We start from the raw sequence: 16,521 nt of genomic DNA on the forward strand, positions 1-16,521 counted from the left end.
CTCTGCTGTCACAGAGAGCTGGGGCCACTGGCATAGATGGCTGTGTGCTTTCTGGTGTAGTTTATACAGAGGGTTGATATTGGAACAAAATGGTTTTGTTTGAGCAAAAGAGTATTTTTCTTAGTTGCCATGAATTTAGAAAAAACGTCATTGTCAGTGCAGTCAGGAACTAATCACCCTCCCACCCTGCACTTTTTTTCAGAATGGTCAGGGAACCAAACAATCCATTATTTGCACAGCTCTAAGTATCCCCTCCCCCGGCATGGGCAGATTAGTCACGTGAGCGTGTTTTTCACAATAAAAATGGTTTGTAAATTGTTTGTTACAATTTTTTGAAAATGAAAAAATTTCAGTTAAAAATAATTTAGTGGGAAATGTTTTAAAAGAGACAAGAGGGCTGTCCCTTCCCCACACCCCATTCCCACCTTTCCCATGCCCCGTTCACTCCTTTTCCATGTCTCTTTCACATGTTTTTTGCGTGTTTTGAAAAGAAACGAGTGTTCTGGGCTTGTGCCGATGGACTCGCTTGTATCCCACCAGGGAAGTGTGGTTCTCCCACCCTGGCCGCCCAGCCAGCAGCGATAGGGGGCAGCCAGATGCAGTCACAGCCCGGGGCAGTCGTGCTTAGGGTACCCACATGTAACCATTGGCCGATGGTATTTGCCGTGTGGGGAACTGAATCCAACACGACACCAGCCCCTCCCCACTGGGGAAGGAGGGAGCCAGGAACCAGATAGAGAGTGGATGCAGGGGATCCAGAGGACAGGGCATCCCCTTCTAGTCCAGCCTGTTTAGGGAACTCTTTGTTCCCCATCGTTGGTGTCAGTTCCCTGAGGTGGCTTCCAACTGAACACAGCAGAGCCCTCCATGCCACATGGTTAGGCAGATACTGCGGCAGTTCTGCAGAAAAGGATGTGGGGATTACAGTGGATGAGAACCTAGATATGAGTCAGCAGTGTACCCTTGTTGCCAAGAAGACCAATGGCATATTGGGCTGCATTAGAATCATAGAATCTCAGGGTTGGAAGGGACCTCAGGAGGTCATCTAGTCCAACCCTCTGCTCAAAGCAGGACCAATCCCTGATTTTTGCCCCAGATCCCTAAATAGCCCCCTCAAGGACTGAACTCACAACCCTGGGTTTAGCAGGCCAATGCTCAAACCACTGAGCTATCCCTCCCCCACCTCCCTAGGTAACTAATTCCAGTACTTCACCACCTTCCTAGTGAAAAAGTTTTTCCTAATATCCAACCTAAACCTCCCCCACTGCAACTTGAGACCATTACTCCTCGTTCTGTCATCTGCTATCACTGAGAACAATCTAGATCCATCCTCTTTAGAACCCCCTTTCAGGTAGTTGAAAGCAGCTATCAAATCCCCCCTCATTCTTCTCTTCTGCAGACTTAATAATCCCAGTTCTCTCAGCCTCTCCTCATAAATCGTGTGCTCCAGCCCCCTAATCATTTTTTGTTGCCCTGCGTTGGACTCTTTCCAATTTTTTCACAGCCTTCTTGTTGTGTGGGGACCAAAACTGGACACAGTATTCCGGATGAGGCCTCACCAATACTGAATAGAGGGGAATGATCACGTCCCTCCATCTGCTGGCAATGCTCCTACTTATACAGCCCAAAATGCTGTTAGCCTTCTTGGCAACAAGGGCACACTGTTGACTCATATCTAGCGTCTTGTCCATTGTAACCCCTGGGTCCTTTTCTGCAGAACTGCTGCCGAGCCATTCAGTCCCTAGTCTGTAGCGGTGCATGGGATTCTTCCATCCTAAGTGCAGGACTCTGCACTTGTCCTTGTTGAACCTCATCAGATTTCTTTTGGCCCAATCTTCCAATTTGTCTAGGTCACTCTGGACCCTATCGCTACCCTCCAGCATATCTACCACTCCTCCCAACTGAATGTCATCTGCAAACTTGCTTAGGGTGCAATCCACGATATCCTCTAGATCATTAATGAAGATATTGAACAAAACCGGCCCCATGACTGACCCTTGGAGCACTCCGTTTGATACTAGATGCCAACTAGATATGGAGCCATTGATCACTACCCATTGAGCCCGATGATCTAGCCAGCTTTCTATCCACCTTATAGTCCATTCATCTAGCCCATACTTCTTTAACTTGATACAGCTGATGGAAGAAAAGACCCGAGAATTGGAGATTCAGGTGGAAACTTTGGTTGAGTTTAGAAGGGGGTTCAAGCAGATGATGGAGCACAGACATGAGGAGGCTGAAGGGAAAAGCTCAGACTTGCAGACAGAAGCAGGACCAAAGAACTCTGAGGGGAGACTCCTGGGTGAGGAAAGTGGACAGTGGAAGCACGTGACTAAGAGAACTAGGCAGAGGAAAAGACAGGCCAGTGAAGGAGAAATAGAGCTCAGGAACAGGTTTGTGGAGTTGGGAAATGAAGAAGGGGCACAGCAGGTGGTCACTGAAGGTGAGAGGGCAAGGAAGAAGAGAGGAGAAGCTAGTTCTATAGGAAGAGGGCAAGAGTTGATGGAGATAACAACAACAAATATGAGCCCCAGGAGGATACAGGATGTGTTGCAGAGGATTGCAAGGGAGAATAGGAATCAAGAGGACTTGCAGCCAGAGGGAACAGGGGATAGACCGGAGAATCGCACCATCACCAGGAAAAGGCAGGTCTACATTACTGGGGACTCCTTATTGAGAAGGATAGACAGGGCCTGTAACCAGAGCTGATCCAGAGAACAGAAGGGGGTGCTGTCTGCTGGGTGCTAAGATACCTGAGACTGAAGAGGATCCTAATGGGAGTGGAAAGAATCCACTGATTGTCCTTCATGTGGGAATAAATGATACGGCTAGATTCTCACTGGAACATATCAAGGGAGACTATGCCAGGCTGGGGAAGACGCTTAAGGAAATTGAGGCTCAGGTGATCTTCAGTGGGATTCTGCCTGTTCCTAGAGAAGGGCAACAAAGGTGTGACAAGATTATGATGCTCAACAGATGGCTCAGGCAGTGGTGCTATAAGGAGGGCTTTGGGATGTATGGCCACTGGGAGGCATTCATGGACAGAGGACTGTTCTCTCTGGATGAACTTCACCTGAGTAGGGAGGGAAATAGACTTCTAGGATGGAGGCTGGCACAACTGGTTAAGAGAGCTTTCAGCTAGGAATCTGGGGGAGATGGCTGGGAGATGTCCAAGTAATCTCCATGCCGGATTTTAGCATTGAGAGGGAAGAAACTGAAGTAAGAAAGGATACAGCCGTGGGTAGGAGAATGGACATAAGACGGAAGGGCAGTGTACATACCAATCTAATAGGTGATACTGGCGGTAGACTGTCTGGGCCTAATCGGGTAAAGAATAGTTTCAGAGTAGCAGCCGTGTTAGTCTGTATTCGCAAAAAGAAAAGGAGTACTTGTGGCACCTTAGAGACTAACCAATGTATTTGAGCATGAGCTTTCGTGAGCTACAGCTCACTTCATCGGATGCATTCAGTGGAAAAATGCATCCGATGAAGTGAGCTGTAGCTCACAAAAGCTCATGCTCAAATAAATTTGTTAGTCTCTAAGGTGCCACAAGTCCTCCTTTTCTTTTTTCAGGTAAGGAATGTGAGCGAAGCCAAAAAGCAAAAATTAAGATGTTTGTACACTAATGCGAGGAGCCGTGGTAACAAAATGGATGAACTACTGGTGCAGAAAGTGAAACCAGATATCATAGGGATACAGAAACATGGTGGAGTAGTCGTCATGACCGGACTACAGGTATTGAAGGGAATGTGCTGTTTAGGAAAGACAGAAATAAAGGCAAAGCTGGTGGAGCAGCACTGCATGTCAATGATGAGGTAGATGGTAAAGAGATAAGAAGCGATGGAATGGATAAGACAGAGTCCGTCTGGGCAAAAATCACACTGGGGAAGAAAGCGACTAGAGCCTCCCCTGGGATAGTGCTCGGGGTGCGCTATAGACGGCCGGGATCCGATCTGGATATGGATAGAGACCTCTTTAATGCTTTTAATGAAGTAAATACTAATGGGAATTGTGTGATCATGGGAGACTTTAACTTCCCAGATATAGACTGGAGGACAAATGCTAGTAGTAATAATAGGGCTCCGATTTTCCTGGATGCGATAGCTGATGGATTCCTTCACCAAGCAGTTGCTGCACCAACAAGAGGGGATGCCATTTTAGATTTGGATTTGGTGAGTAGTGAGGACCCCATAGAAGAAATGGTTGTAGGGGACAACCTTGGTTCAAGCAATCTTGACCTAATTCAGTTCAAACTAAATGGAAAGATAAACAAAAATAGATCTGTGACTAGGGTTTTTGATTTCAAAAGAGCTAACTTTAAAAAAATTAAGGAAGTTAGTTAGGGAAGTGGATTGGACTGAAGAACTTGTGGATCTAAAGGCAGAGGAGGCCTGGAATTACTTCAAGTCAAAGTTGCAGAAGCTATTGGAAGCCTGCATCCCAAGAAAGGGGAAAAAATTCATAGGCAGGAGTTGTAGACCAAGCTGGATGAGCAAGCATCTCAGAGAGGTGATTAAGAAAAAGCAGAAAGCCTACAAGGAGTGGGAAGATGGGAGGGATTAGCAAGGAAAGATACCTTACTGAGGTCAGAACGTGTAGGTATAAAGTGAGAAAGGCCAAAAGCCATGTAGAGTTGAACCTTTTACTATTGCTTTTAATTTCCTTTACAAGGTCCTATAGCCATATAAATAAGAAGAAAACAAAGAAAGAAGAAGTGGGACCGCTAAACACTGAGGATGGAGTGGAGGTTAAGGATAATCTAGGCATGGCCCAATATCTAAACAAATACTTTGCCTCAGTTTTTAATGAGGCTAATGAGAAGCTGAGCAATAATGGCAGGATGACAAATGGGAATGAAGATATGGAGGTAGATATTACCACATCCGAGGTAGAAGCCAAACTCGAACAGCTTAATGGGACTTGTCATAAATATAAAGAGAAGGGTAAACCCCTTTGAAATCCCTCCTGGCCAGGGGAAAGCTCCTCTCACCTGTAAAGGGTTAAGAAGCTAAAGGTAACCTCGCTGGCACCTGACCAAAATGACCAATGAGGAGACAAGATACTTTCAAAAGCTGGGAGGAGGGAGAGAAACAAAGGGTCTGTGTCTCTGTCTATATGCTGGTTTCTGCTGGGGATAGACCAGGAATGGAGTCTTAGAACTTTTAGTAAGTAATCTAGCTAGTGTTAGATTATGATTTCTTTAAATGGCTGAGAAAAGAATTGTGCTGAATAGAATAACTATTTCTGTCTGTGTATCTTTTTTGTAACTTAAGGTTTTGCCTAGAGGGGTTCTCTATGTTTTTGAATCTAATTACCCTGTAAGGTATCTACCATCCTGATTTTACAGGGGGGATTTCTTTATTTCCATTTACTTCTATTTTTATTAAAAGTCTTCTTGTAAGAAAACTGAATGCTTTTTCATTGTTCTCAGATCCAAGGGTTTGGGTCTGTGGTCACCTATGCAAATTGGTGAGGCTTTTTATCCAACATTTCCCAGAAAAGGGGGGGTGCAAGTGTTGGGAGGATTGTTCATTGTTCTTAAGATCCAAGGGTCTGGGTCTGTAGTCACATAGGCAAATTGGTGAGGCTTTTTACCAAACCTTGTCCAGGAAGTGGGGTGCAAGGTTTTGGGAAGTATTTTGGGGGGAAAGACGCGTCCAAACAGCTCTTCCCCAGTAACCAGTATTAGTTTGGTGGTGGTAGCGGCCAATCCAAGGACAACGGGTGGAATATTTTGTACCTTGGGGAAGTTTTGACCTAAGCTGGTAAAGATAAGCTTAGGAGGTTTTTCATGCAGGTCCCCACATCTGTACCCTAGAGTTCAGAGTGGGGGAGGAACCTTGACAGGACTAAATTGGGGGGCCCAGATAATCTTCATCCAAGAATATTAAAGGAACTGGCACATGAAATTGTAAGCCCATTAGCAAGAATTTTTAATGAATCTGTAAACTCAGGGGTTGTACCATATGACTGGAGAATTGCTAACATAGTTCCTATTTTTAAGAAAGGGGAAAAAAAAGTGATCTGGGTAACTACAGGCCTGTTAGTTTGACATCTGTAGTATGCAAGGTCTTGGAAAAGTGTTGGAGGAGAAAGTGTTAAGGACATTAAGATCAGTGGTAATTGGGACAAAATACAACATGGTTTTACAAAAGGTAGATCGTGTCAAACCAACCTGATCTCCTTCTTTGAGAAGGTAACAGAATTTTTAAACAAAGCAAATGCAGTGGATCTACTTTACCTCGATTTCAGTAAGGCATTTGATATGGTTCCACATGGGGAATTATTAGTTTAATTGGAAAAGATGGGGATCAATATGAAAATTGAAATGTGGATAAGGAATTGGTTAAAGGGGATATTACAACAGGTCATACTGAAAGGTGAACTGTCAGGCTGGAAGGAGGTTACTAGTGGAGTTGCTCAGGGATCAATTTTAGGACTAATCTAATTTAATCCTATTACTGACCTTGGCACAAAAAGTGGGAGTGTGCTAATAAAGTTTGCGGATGATACAAAGCTGGGAGGTATTGCCAATTTAGAGAAGGACTGGGATATCATACAGAAAGATCTGGATGACTTTATAAACTGGGGTAATAGTAATAGGATGAAATTTAATAGTGAAAAGTGCAAGGTCATGCATTTAGGGATTAATAACAAGAATTTTAGTTATAAGCTAGGGATGCATCAATTAGAAGTAACAGAGGAGGAAAAGGACCTTGGAGTATTGGTTGATCACAGGATGACTATGAGCCGCCAATGTGATATGGCCATGAAAAAAGCTAATGCGGTCTTGGGATGCATCAGGCGAGGTATTTCCAGTTGAGATAAGGAGGTGTTAGTATAGTTATACAAGGCACTGATGAGACCTCATCTGGAATATTGTGTGCAGTTTTGGTCTCCCATGTTTAAGAAAGATGAATTCAAACTGGAACAGGTACCAAGAAGGGCTACTAGGATGATCCGAGGAACGGAAAACCTGTCTTATGAAAGGAGACTCAAAGAGCTTGGCTTGTTTAGCCTAACCAAAAGAAGGCTGAGAGGAGATATGCTCTCTATAAATATATCAGAGGGATAAATACCAGGGAGGGAGAAGAATTATTTAAGCTCAGTACCAATGTGGACACAAGAACAAATGGATATAAACTGGCCATCAGGAAGTTTAGGGCTTGAAATTAGACAAAGGTTTCTAACCATTAGAGGAGTGAAGTTCTGGAACAGCCTTCCAAGGGGAGCAGTGGGGGCAAAAGACATATCTGGCTTCAAGAATAAGCTTGATAAGTTTATGGAGGGGATGGTATGATGGGATAGCCTAATTCTGGCAATTAAGTGATCTTTGACTATTAGCGGTAAATATGCCCAATGGCCTGTGATGGGATGTTAGGTAGGGTGGGATCTGAGACACTACAGAGAATTCTTTCCTGGGTGTCTGGCTGGTGAGTCTTGCCCACATGCTCAGGGTTTAGCTGATCGCCATATTTGGGGTCGGGAAGGAATTTTCCTCCAGGGCAGATTGGCAGAGGCCCTCGGGGGTTTTCGCCTTCTCTGCAGCGTGGGGCACGGGTCACTTGTTGGAGGATTCTCTGCACCTTGAAGTCTTTAAATCACGATTTGAGGACTTCAATAGCTCAGACATAGGTTAGGGGTTTGTTACAGGAGTGGGTGGGTGAGATTCTGTGGCCTGCATTGTGCAGGAGGTCGGACTAGATGATCATAATGGTCCCTTCTGACCTTAAAGTCCATGACTCTATGACTAACTTGCTGGCAAGAATACTGTGGAAGACTATCAAAAGCTTTGCTAAAGTCAAGGAATAACATGTCCACTGCTTTCCCCTCATCCACAGAGCCAGTTATCTCATCATAGAAGGCAATTAGATTAGTCAGGCATGACCTTCCCTTGGTGAATCCATGCTGACTGTTCCTTATCACTTTCCTCTCCTCTAAGTGCTTCAAAATTGATTTCTTGAGGACCTGCTCCATGATTTTTCCAGGGACTGAGGTGAGGCTGACTGGCCTGTAGTTCCCCGGATCCTCCTCCTTCCCTTTTTTAAAGACTACATTAGCCTTTTTCCAGTCATCCGGGACCTCCCCCGATCGCCATGAGTTTTCAAAGATAATGAACAATGACTCTGCAATCACATCCACCAACTCCTTTAGTACCTTCAGATGCAGTGCATCCGGCCCAATGGACTTGTGCTCATCCAGCTTTTATAAATAGTCCCGAACCACTTCTTTCTCCACAGAGGGCTGGTCGCCTCCTCCCCATGCTGTGCTGCCCAGTGCAGTTATCTGGGAGCTGACCTTGTTCGTAAAGACAGAGGCAAAAAAAGCACTGAGTACATTAGCTTTTTCCACATCCTCTGTCACTAGGTTGCCTCCCTCATTCAGTAAGGGGCCCACACTTTCCTTGACCTTCTTCTTGTTGCTAACATACCTGTAGAAACCCTTCTTGTTATTCTTAACATCTCTTGCTAGCTGCAACTCCAAGTGTGATTTGGCCTTCCTGATTTCACTCCTGCATGTCTGAGCAATATTTTTTGGAGCATTGCCAGCAGATCAATGGAAGTGATTATTCCCCTCTATACGGAATCTGGAGTATTGAGTCCAGTTTTGGTCCCCACACTACAGAAGGGATGTGGACAAATTGGAGAGACTCCAGCAGAGGGCAATGAAAATTATTAGGGGGCTGGGGCACATGGCTTACGAGGAGAGGCTGAGGGAACTAGGGTTATTTAGACTGCAGAAGAGAAGAGTAAGGGGGGATTTGATAGCAGCCTTCAACTACCTGGAGTGGGGTTCCAAGGAGGATGGAGCTTGGCTGTTCTCAGTGGTGGCAGATGACAGAACAAGGAGTAATGGTCTCACATTGCAGTGGGGGAGGTCTAGATTGGATATTAGGGAACACTATTTCACTAGGAGGGTGGTGAAGCACTGGAATGGGTTACCTAGGGAGGTGGTGGAATCAGAGTTGTTAAATACACTGAAGGAGTCCGTGTAATGCAAGCTGGACATGAGCTCTCACCTGTCGGCTTATAGCGTCTTCACCAGATATGTTACTGCAGCGCACCTGCCCAGGTGTACATTTGTAGTGCAGACCTGCCCTAAAACAGGAAATGCTTAACCATTCCCATGAGTCAAATCAAGGCATTCAGAGAACTGAAGCAAGAACTAGGCAGATAATGGTATGACCCAACATACAGGACAACTTATAGAAGGATGTCAGGAACGTAGGCCAAGAATCATCATAATCTCATGAGATTCCTGATCTACTGTGGCAGGAGATAGCTGCAGGTGGTTTTGATTTCAGCAGATATGTCTACTCTAAGTGGCTAAAAGAACAGGAGTACTTGTGGCACCTTAGAGACTAACAAATTTATTTGAGCATAAGCTTTCGTGAGCTACAGCTCACTTCATCGGATGAGCATCCGATGAAGTGAGCTGTAGCTCACAAAAGCTTATGCTCAGATAAATTGGTTAGTCTCTAAGGTGCCACAAGTACTCCTGTTCTTTTTGTGGATACAGACTAACACGGCTGCTACTCTGAAACCTGTCCAAGTGGCTATTTTTCCAAACGTCCAGAAGTTCTGTGTCAGCCAGAGAAGTCGGTGCGCTCTGTTATTGGTAACTGAGAGCTGTATTTACATGCCAGGTCACCCGGAAGAGTTAGTGAGTGACCAAGTTCTGTTTGCAAGTACAGAAGTGGGTAACTTCGCAAGATCTGGGGGGGTGAAACTCATCCAGCCCTGGATACCCGCAATGGAACAGAATGGCTGGGTGAACCATTCTGATGATGAAATCCACGTTTCGCAAAACAACTGCATCAGGCAAAGATCCCTCCTTGGCTCTTTTGGACTTGAGAAACTCATTATTGACAGGAATGCGGCCCTGCACATGATGGGGAGGATGTTGTGAGCTACTCTTCCATTTTTACATGCACTGCTGCAACCCAAAGGGCTCACACCTGATTAAGCAGCTACAGGAAAAACAGACTAGATGCTGTGGCCTGACAGCTACACTGCTATGGGCGTTCCATCACCGAGATCCAATATGTATGGGAACCACAGCAGGTTGGCAGGCAGCAAGGGTGGTAGCGATGGGTCCAGACAGCCATTATCATATTGAGAGACACACAGGACAAAGGTACAGAAGTAATAGAAGGTGCCTAAGACCTGACTGGACACTACCAACATTGGATACACAACAGCAGCAGCGGTCCCTGCAAGCCAGCAATCAGCATTGACGCCAGCATCTCTTGAGACGCAGGTTGCAGCCGGACCATCAGAAAATCCATTCGCAGGACGTGGCCGGCCAGTGCGCATGCCATCAGGGTACCGAGGTGTGTGTTCCCTGTCTGGACGGGAACTCCACGCAAAAGCAGCCTCAGGCAGTGGGGAAGCACGAGTTCCTGGCTTTACGGGTTGACAGCCTCTGACCCGCACAGTTCAGGATTACACAGCCAGCGGCCAGCAGTGCGGGAAGCAGGCCACATGCTGAGGGCCTGGACTGTTGGAGGTGTTGTTTAGGGGTGGGGTTTGAAGGCGAAAGGGAGCTGTAGTGTACGGTGGTGCTAGTCTCTGTAAAATTAGGCACTTGTAGTCAGCAGAGGGGTCCTCTCGGTTGGGCAGACACAGGCAGAGAAGAGTCTGGAGGACTCCCCATGACATGTAACTAACAGAGTGAGGGTGAAATGCTGGGTTCATGCTGGGGTCCTGGAGTACAGGGACTGCAGTGCGCTTACCAGGAGGATGCTTTCAGCTGCCTGGAGTCACCCCCAGCTCCACCCTGAGGGTTCAGGGGACAGGGTGACACCGCAGTGAAATTGAGCTCAATGGATCAGTTTCAGGCCCACAGGATTCAGCCCTGTCCAAGCCTTGCACATTCCCAGACCTTCCCCACGACCCTTCCAGCCCCAGGCCATATTCCGCACTAGCCCTGCCACATCCCAGTGATCAGCGGCCCAATATACCTGCTGTGTACCTCATGGGAACCCCTGCACCCCCATGTTCATCTTTATAAAATGATTGTGGGTATCCAATGCAAAGTTGGTTATGTCGGGTGTCTTCAGAAGGCTTATGATGCACTGAGCATTGTTGTTATAGTAATGTTATAGGTTGTAATTTCATGTATATAGCTATGAGGCTGAAAATGTGTCCTCATGGCTTGAAACAAAATGAGGCAAAAACTCCCCAAGAGCAGAGGGGCAGTTCACACCTCAACAGGGCATGTATGGGACAAACCCAGCCCAGCCTCACAGAAACAAAGGACACTGGCCTAGGCAGCAATAAAAAGGATCTGTTGGACTCTTGAGTGAGTCACCCCCCTTCCCTTGGTCAGTTAGGGACTGCGATGAGGTAATGCTCACCTGACTCTGAAGGGGTAGGGGGCAAAGCCAAGAGGGAAGAAAGAACATGATAAAAGGAAGAGACGTTTGCCATGCCCTTCCTCTCTTCCACCCCCATCTACAGACACCACCACCAAGCGACTGAAGCGCTGATCAAAGGGGAGAGTCTTGCCGAAGGGCAACCAGCCAGCCTGTGGTGAGAAGCATCAAAGTTTGTAAGGACACTGAAAGTGTTAAGATCAGCTTAGAATGTGTTCGCTTTTATTTCATTTGACCAAATCCTTCTTGTTATGTTTTGATTTATAATCACTTAAAATCTGTGTAGTTAATAAATCTGTTTATTCTACCTGAAGCAGTGTGTTTGCTTTGAAGCATGTCAGAGACTCCCCTTGGGATAACAAGCCTGGTACATATCAATTTCTTTGTTAAATTGACAAACTCATATAAGCTTGCAGTGTCCAGTTATGCCCGCTGGACACTGCAAGACGGAGGTTCCTAGGGTTGCGTCTGGGACCAGAAATATTGGTTAGTGTCATTCGGTTGCACAATCCAAGGAGCAGCTTACATGCCAGAGGCTGTGCAAGAACAGCCCAGGAGTGGAGGTTCTCACAGCAGAGCAGGGTAAGGCTGGCTCCCAGAGTCAAGGATTGGAATGACCAAGCAGATCACCAGTCCAGATGACATCAGAGGGGAATGTCACAGTGGTGCAGTGAGCAGGGTGTCTGTACAGTTTATTACTCCAAGTGGGGTTCACACTTTAAGCATTAATATTTATGATTTTAAGTGAGTCTTAAGTGCAGTGGCTAACAGTCAGGAGGGGAGTCACAGTGTTGTTATTTTCTGTTTGCTTATTTCAGGAAAGGGAAGTCAGAACAGAAAAGCAGGAAAATGAGTGAAAGCAATGAAGCAATTGCGAAGTTGGAGCTTTTTAGGCTGCAGGTTGCAGAAAAGAAAGCTGCACCCAAAAGGGCTATGGAAGAAAATGAGAAAGAGAGAGAAGAAAAAGAGAAGAGAGAGCGGGGAGAAAGAGAGAGCAAAAACATCAACTGGACCTGCTAGAGAAGCAAAACCAGAACCCCCTGACCCCAACGACTTCCATCACTCCAAAAATCCACAAATGGGAACACTTATGTCCTGCATACAGTGAAGAGGAAGACATTGCTGAGTATCTGACTACCTTCGAAAGGCTGTGTGTAATACATGAAATCCCTGATGATAAGAGAGTTCCTACCCTGATTGTGAAATTAACTAGTAAAGCTCAAAATGTATTCAATGGAATGCCTACTGGAGATGCTTTAGACTATTGTAAATTTAAAGATACTGTTTTGCGAAGTTTTCAGACTAGCCCCGGAAACATACAGAGCTAAATTTAGGAATCTTAAGAGGGTTATTGGGATGAGTAATGGGGAATATGTAAACAAAATGAAAGATTTGTTAAGAAAATGGGTGAGGGGTAAAGAGGTGGCAAGTTCTGAGGGAATGTTGGATCTTGTTGCTCAAGAGCATTTCCTAAGCATGTGTAAGGCTGATGTAAAGCAGTGTCTATGGGACAAAGATGTAAAGTCTGTGGATGAGATGGCTGTTTTAGCTGATGCCTTTGAACAGACTCAAGCGTCTATTGAGAGCAGGCCACAGAAGAGGGGTTTAGAACTGGTGGGAAAGGAGGATCCCATTTTGCCCCTGGGAAGAGAGAAGGGGGTTGGGAGCTTAAACATTCTCTTACCCAAAAACATCCCTCTACTGGTAACTCCTATCCCAGATCTCCTGTAAAAGCAGAAGAGCCCAAAAGGTGCTATCAGTGTAATTCCACTGATCACCTGAGGAATAAATGCCCTGTGCTAGGAGGAAGCAGACAACCAATAGCTGGTTAGTTCTGCTGTCCTCAACACAGAAACCCCCCAAGCAATTGAAACCTATCATATTGGTTTTGTGAGGCCTCTGCAGAACCAGATATTGAGCATATTAAGGTTGTCCAAATTCATGGCGGGGAGCACTTGGGGCAGAGGGTTACAGGGGCCCAGATCTCTCTGGGTAAGTAGAGTGGGGTCCCAAAGGCCATTATGTTGCCTGGCCAAATGGCAGAGATTGTGGGGGTGGGCGAAAGCAAATTCCTCATACCACTAGCTAAAATCCATGTGGTGTGGGAAGGTTTGGAAAGTGTTTTGACTGTGGGGGTAATGAAACACCTCTTAGTTGACCTGCTTCTTGGTAATGATTTTTTCCGTGTAGCTCAGGTTAAAGCATTTGCCTTCAGCAGGAGGAAGTGTTATGCTGGGACCCCTGAGGGAAAGGGTAATGCCTGCCAGGGAGAGACCAGTCCAGGTTGTTAGCTGCCAGCAGGTCACAGCTGAACCAGAGATAAACCTGGCTCTAGGGAGCAGAGAGAAATGTGTCCCAGAGGAGAGCCCAGAGAAGGGGCAGGGAATCTCAGAAACCACTGAGGTGAGTGAGGATTGCTGTGACTCTGTAACACAGGGAAGCAGGGGGCTTCCAAGCATGGGAGGGGCTGAGACTAGCTTCTTTCCAGCAGAAGGCAACATGCCCTCAGGCACAGGGGCAGGAGAGGTGTTGTCAGTAATTAAGGAAACTGTCCCAGTTGTTAGCTGGCAGAGTTTTGCCAAGAGACAACAAGAGATAGAACCCTTCCTAGGGAGCACAGAGAAATGTGTCTTAGAGGGGGGCCCAGAGGAGGAAACTGGGGAAGGAATCCATGCTCCTCAATCCCAACCTGTAGCCCCCCTCCCCCTCGCCATCCCAGCCCTGGCACCCTCACCCTTGGCACGCTTCTCAATCCCAACCCACAGCCCCTCCCCCTGCCATCCCAGTCCTGGGCCTCTAGCCACCGCCTCTTCACCTGACTTCTGGCCCATGGCAACCTGCTCTCTCAGAGAGGGCCTGCCCATTATCATAGAATCATATAAGATTAGGGTTGGAAGAGACCTCAGGAGATCATCTAGTTCAATACCCTGCTCAAAGCAGGACCAGCACCAAATAAATCATCCCAGCCAAGGCTTTGTCAAGCCGGGCCTTAAAAACCTTTAAGAATGGAGATTCCACCACCTCCCTAGGTAACCCATTCTAGTGCTTCACCACCCTCCTAATGAAATAGTGTTTCTTAATATCCAACTTAGACCTCCCCCACTGCAACTTGAGACCATTGCTCCTTGTTCTGTCATCTGCCACCATTGAGAACAGCCAAGCTTCATCTCCTTTGGAACCCCCTTCAGGTAATTGAAGGCTGCTATCAAATCCCCCCCTCACTCTTCTCTTCTGCAGACTGAACAAGCCCAGTTCGCTCAGCCTCTTCTCATAAGTCAGGGCTTTGTCATCTGGCCCCAAAACCTTCCAGTCTCGCTGCAGTGCTAGTGAAGAGCTAAGGCAGCCACCCTCAGCCCTGCTGTCATCCTGGCAGCTGCATCCCCCCCTTCCCAGCTAATGCTCACGCAGTGCTTGGGCGGGGATTAGCTGCCCTACAGCCTCTTGGAATGGGAAGAAATTTGGCTAGGGGAGCCACAAATTTAAAAGCTGAATGATAAAGTATCAACAGATGGGAAGCCAATGCTTATTTCTACCTCTATTCTGTGGGTCAGTCTGGTGCTTGTGAAGTAAAGAGAGTAAGTGCACTGGATAGACACGCTCCCCCACTCCTGCCCGCAGCTCTCACACCCCTGTGCCAATGCACTTTTGTCCTGACCTGCAGCCCCCTGCTATTCCAGATCTGAGATCCCCTCTCTGCCAAAGCTCCCCACTCCTGACCTGCAGCCCCCCAGCTATTCCAGCCCTGAAAAGACAGCTGTGCTAACTTCTAGAAAGATTCTGCAATGTGTGGCCTCGGCTGAGACCAAACGGTTTTCCACTCATTTGCCTGCAAGACACCACGCACCAGGGTACAGCACGTTCAGCCTCCATTAGAGCAAACGGAGACAGACATTTAGGAGGGCAGAGTAGTTCAGTGTGTTTCCACTGTGCTAATTCCTCTCCTACAAGCCAGTGACACTAAGACACGGCTATTGACGCTATCCTTCCCTAGCACCATTCATCAGAGGATCTCAAAGCACTCTAACAGGAAATTAACTCTTGACCCTGCCCAGCAGGTATTATTCCCAATTTACACATGTTACAGCTGTTTATTTCAAGAATTAGTTTGGCCGGGGGTCACCGGAGCCACAGCCCCATGCTGAGCCTGGCCTCCCCTCCCCTCCTCTCCAGCCAGCACAGCAGGAGCATTGATTAGCTAATCCAACAGGTGCCCAGGGTACACGGCAGGAGCTGGAAACGGGGACAGGGCTTGGTTCTGATCTTAACTGCACCACTGTGGCTACGGCAACATTACAAGCTCCCTCCCTGGGAGAGCAGCAAAGAGTCCTATGGCACCTTATAGACTAACACACGTATTGGAGCATAAGCTTTCATTGGTGAATACCCACTTCATCGGACATGCATCTGACGAAGCGGGTATTCACCCACAAAAGCTTATGCTCCAATACGTCTGTTAGTCTATAAGGTGCTACAGGACTCTTTGCTGCTTTTAAAGATCCAGACTAACATGGCTACCCCTCTGATACTTGACTCCCTGGGAGAGGGATCAACATGTCTCCTCACTTTCCAGCCTGGCTGCCAGTTGCAGCGGGACACAAATGGAGGGGACGTTCTCACAGGCCGGCTGAACTCCTCAGTGAGAGTCAGCGTTGCCGAGTCGAGCCTAGCTCCCAGCAGGCCGGCTGTTAGGCTGGGCAAGGATTCAGCTACAGACACATTAGACAGCACGGCCCAAACTATCAGCACCTATGTTGTGTCTACAACAGCACACTAAACCTGGGTTTGGGGGACTCGGGTTTGTGCGCTCAGTGTTTCCAAGCCCATGCTCGAGTGTCCACACTGCACTGTGCTAATGCATCCACGCTGCACTACGTGGCCTTCTGACTCAGGGCTGAGGCTTGAGCCGCATTCACACTGCAAAAATGACGGGACTCGGGCTCTGACCCACCTCCTAGCAGGAGTGTGGCTGGAAGGGTGGAACCTGGGCTTAGTGTGCAGTGAAGATGTATTCTTGCAGGCAGCCTGCCAGAGCAAGTGGGTTGCCCCACCTTTGACATAAGGAAGCTAATTAAAGCTGTACGCCTTCTCAGGCCTGACCCGCGTAAGGGCTGCAAGTCCCAGCATACAACAGCCCACATTGGCTC

Source organism: Lepidochelys kempii, chromosome 7 (assembly GCF_965140285.1).
Source record: "Lepidochelys kempii isolate rLepKem1 chromosome 7, rLepKem1.hap1, whole genome shotgun sequence".
Taxonomy (NCBI): Eukaryota; Metazoa; Chordata; order Testudines; family Cheloniidae; genus Lepidochelys; species Lepidochelys kempii.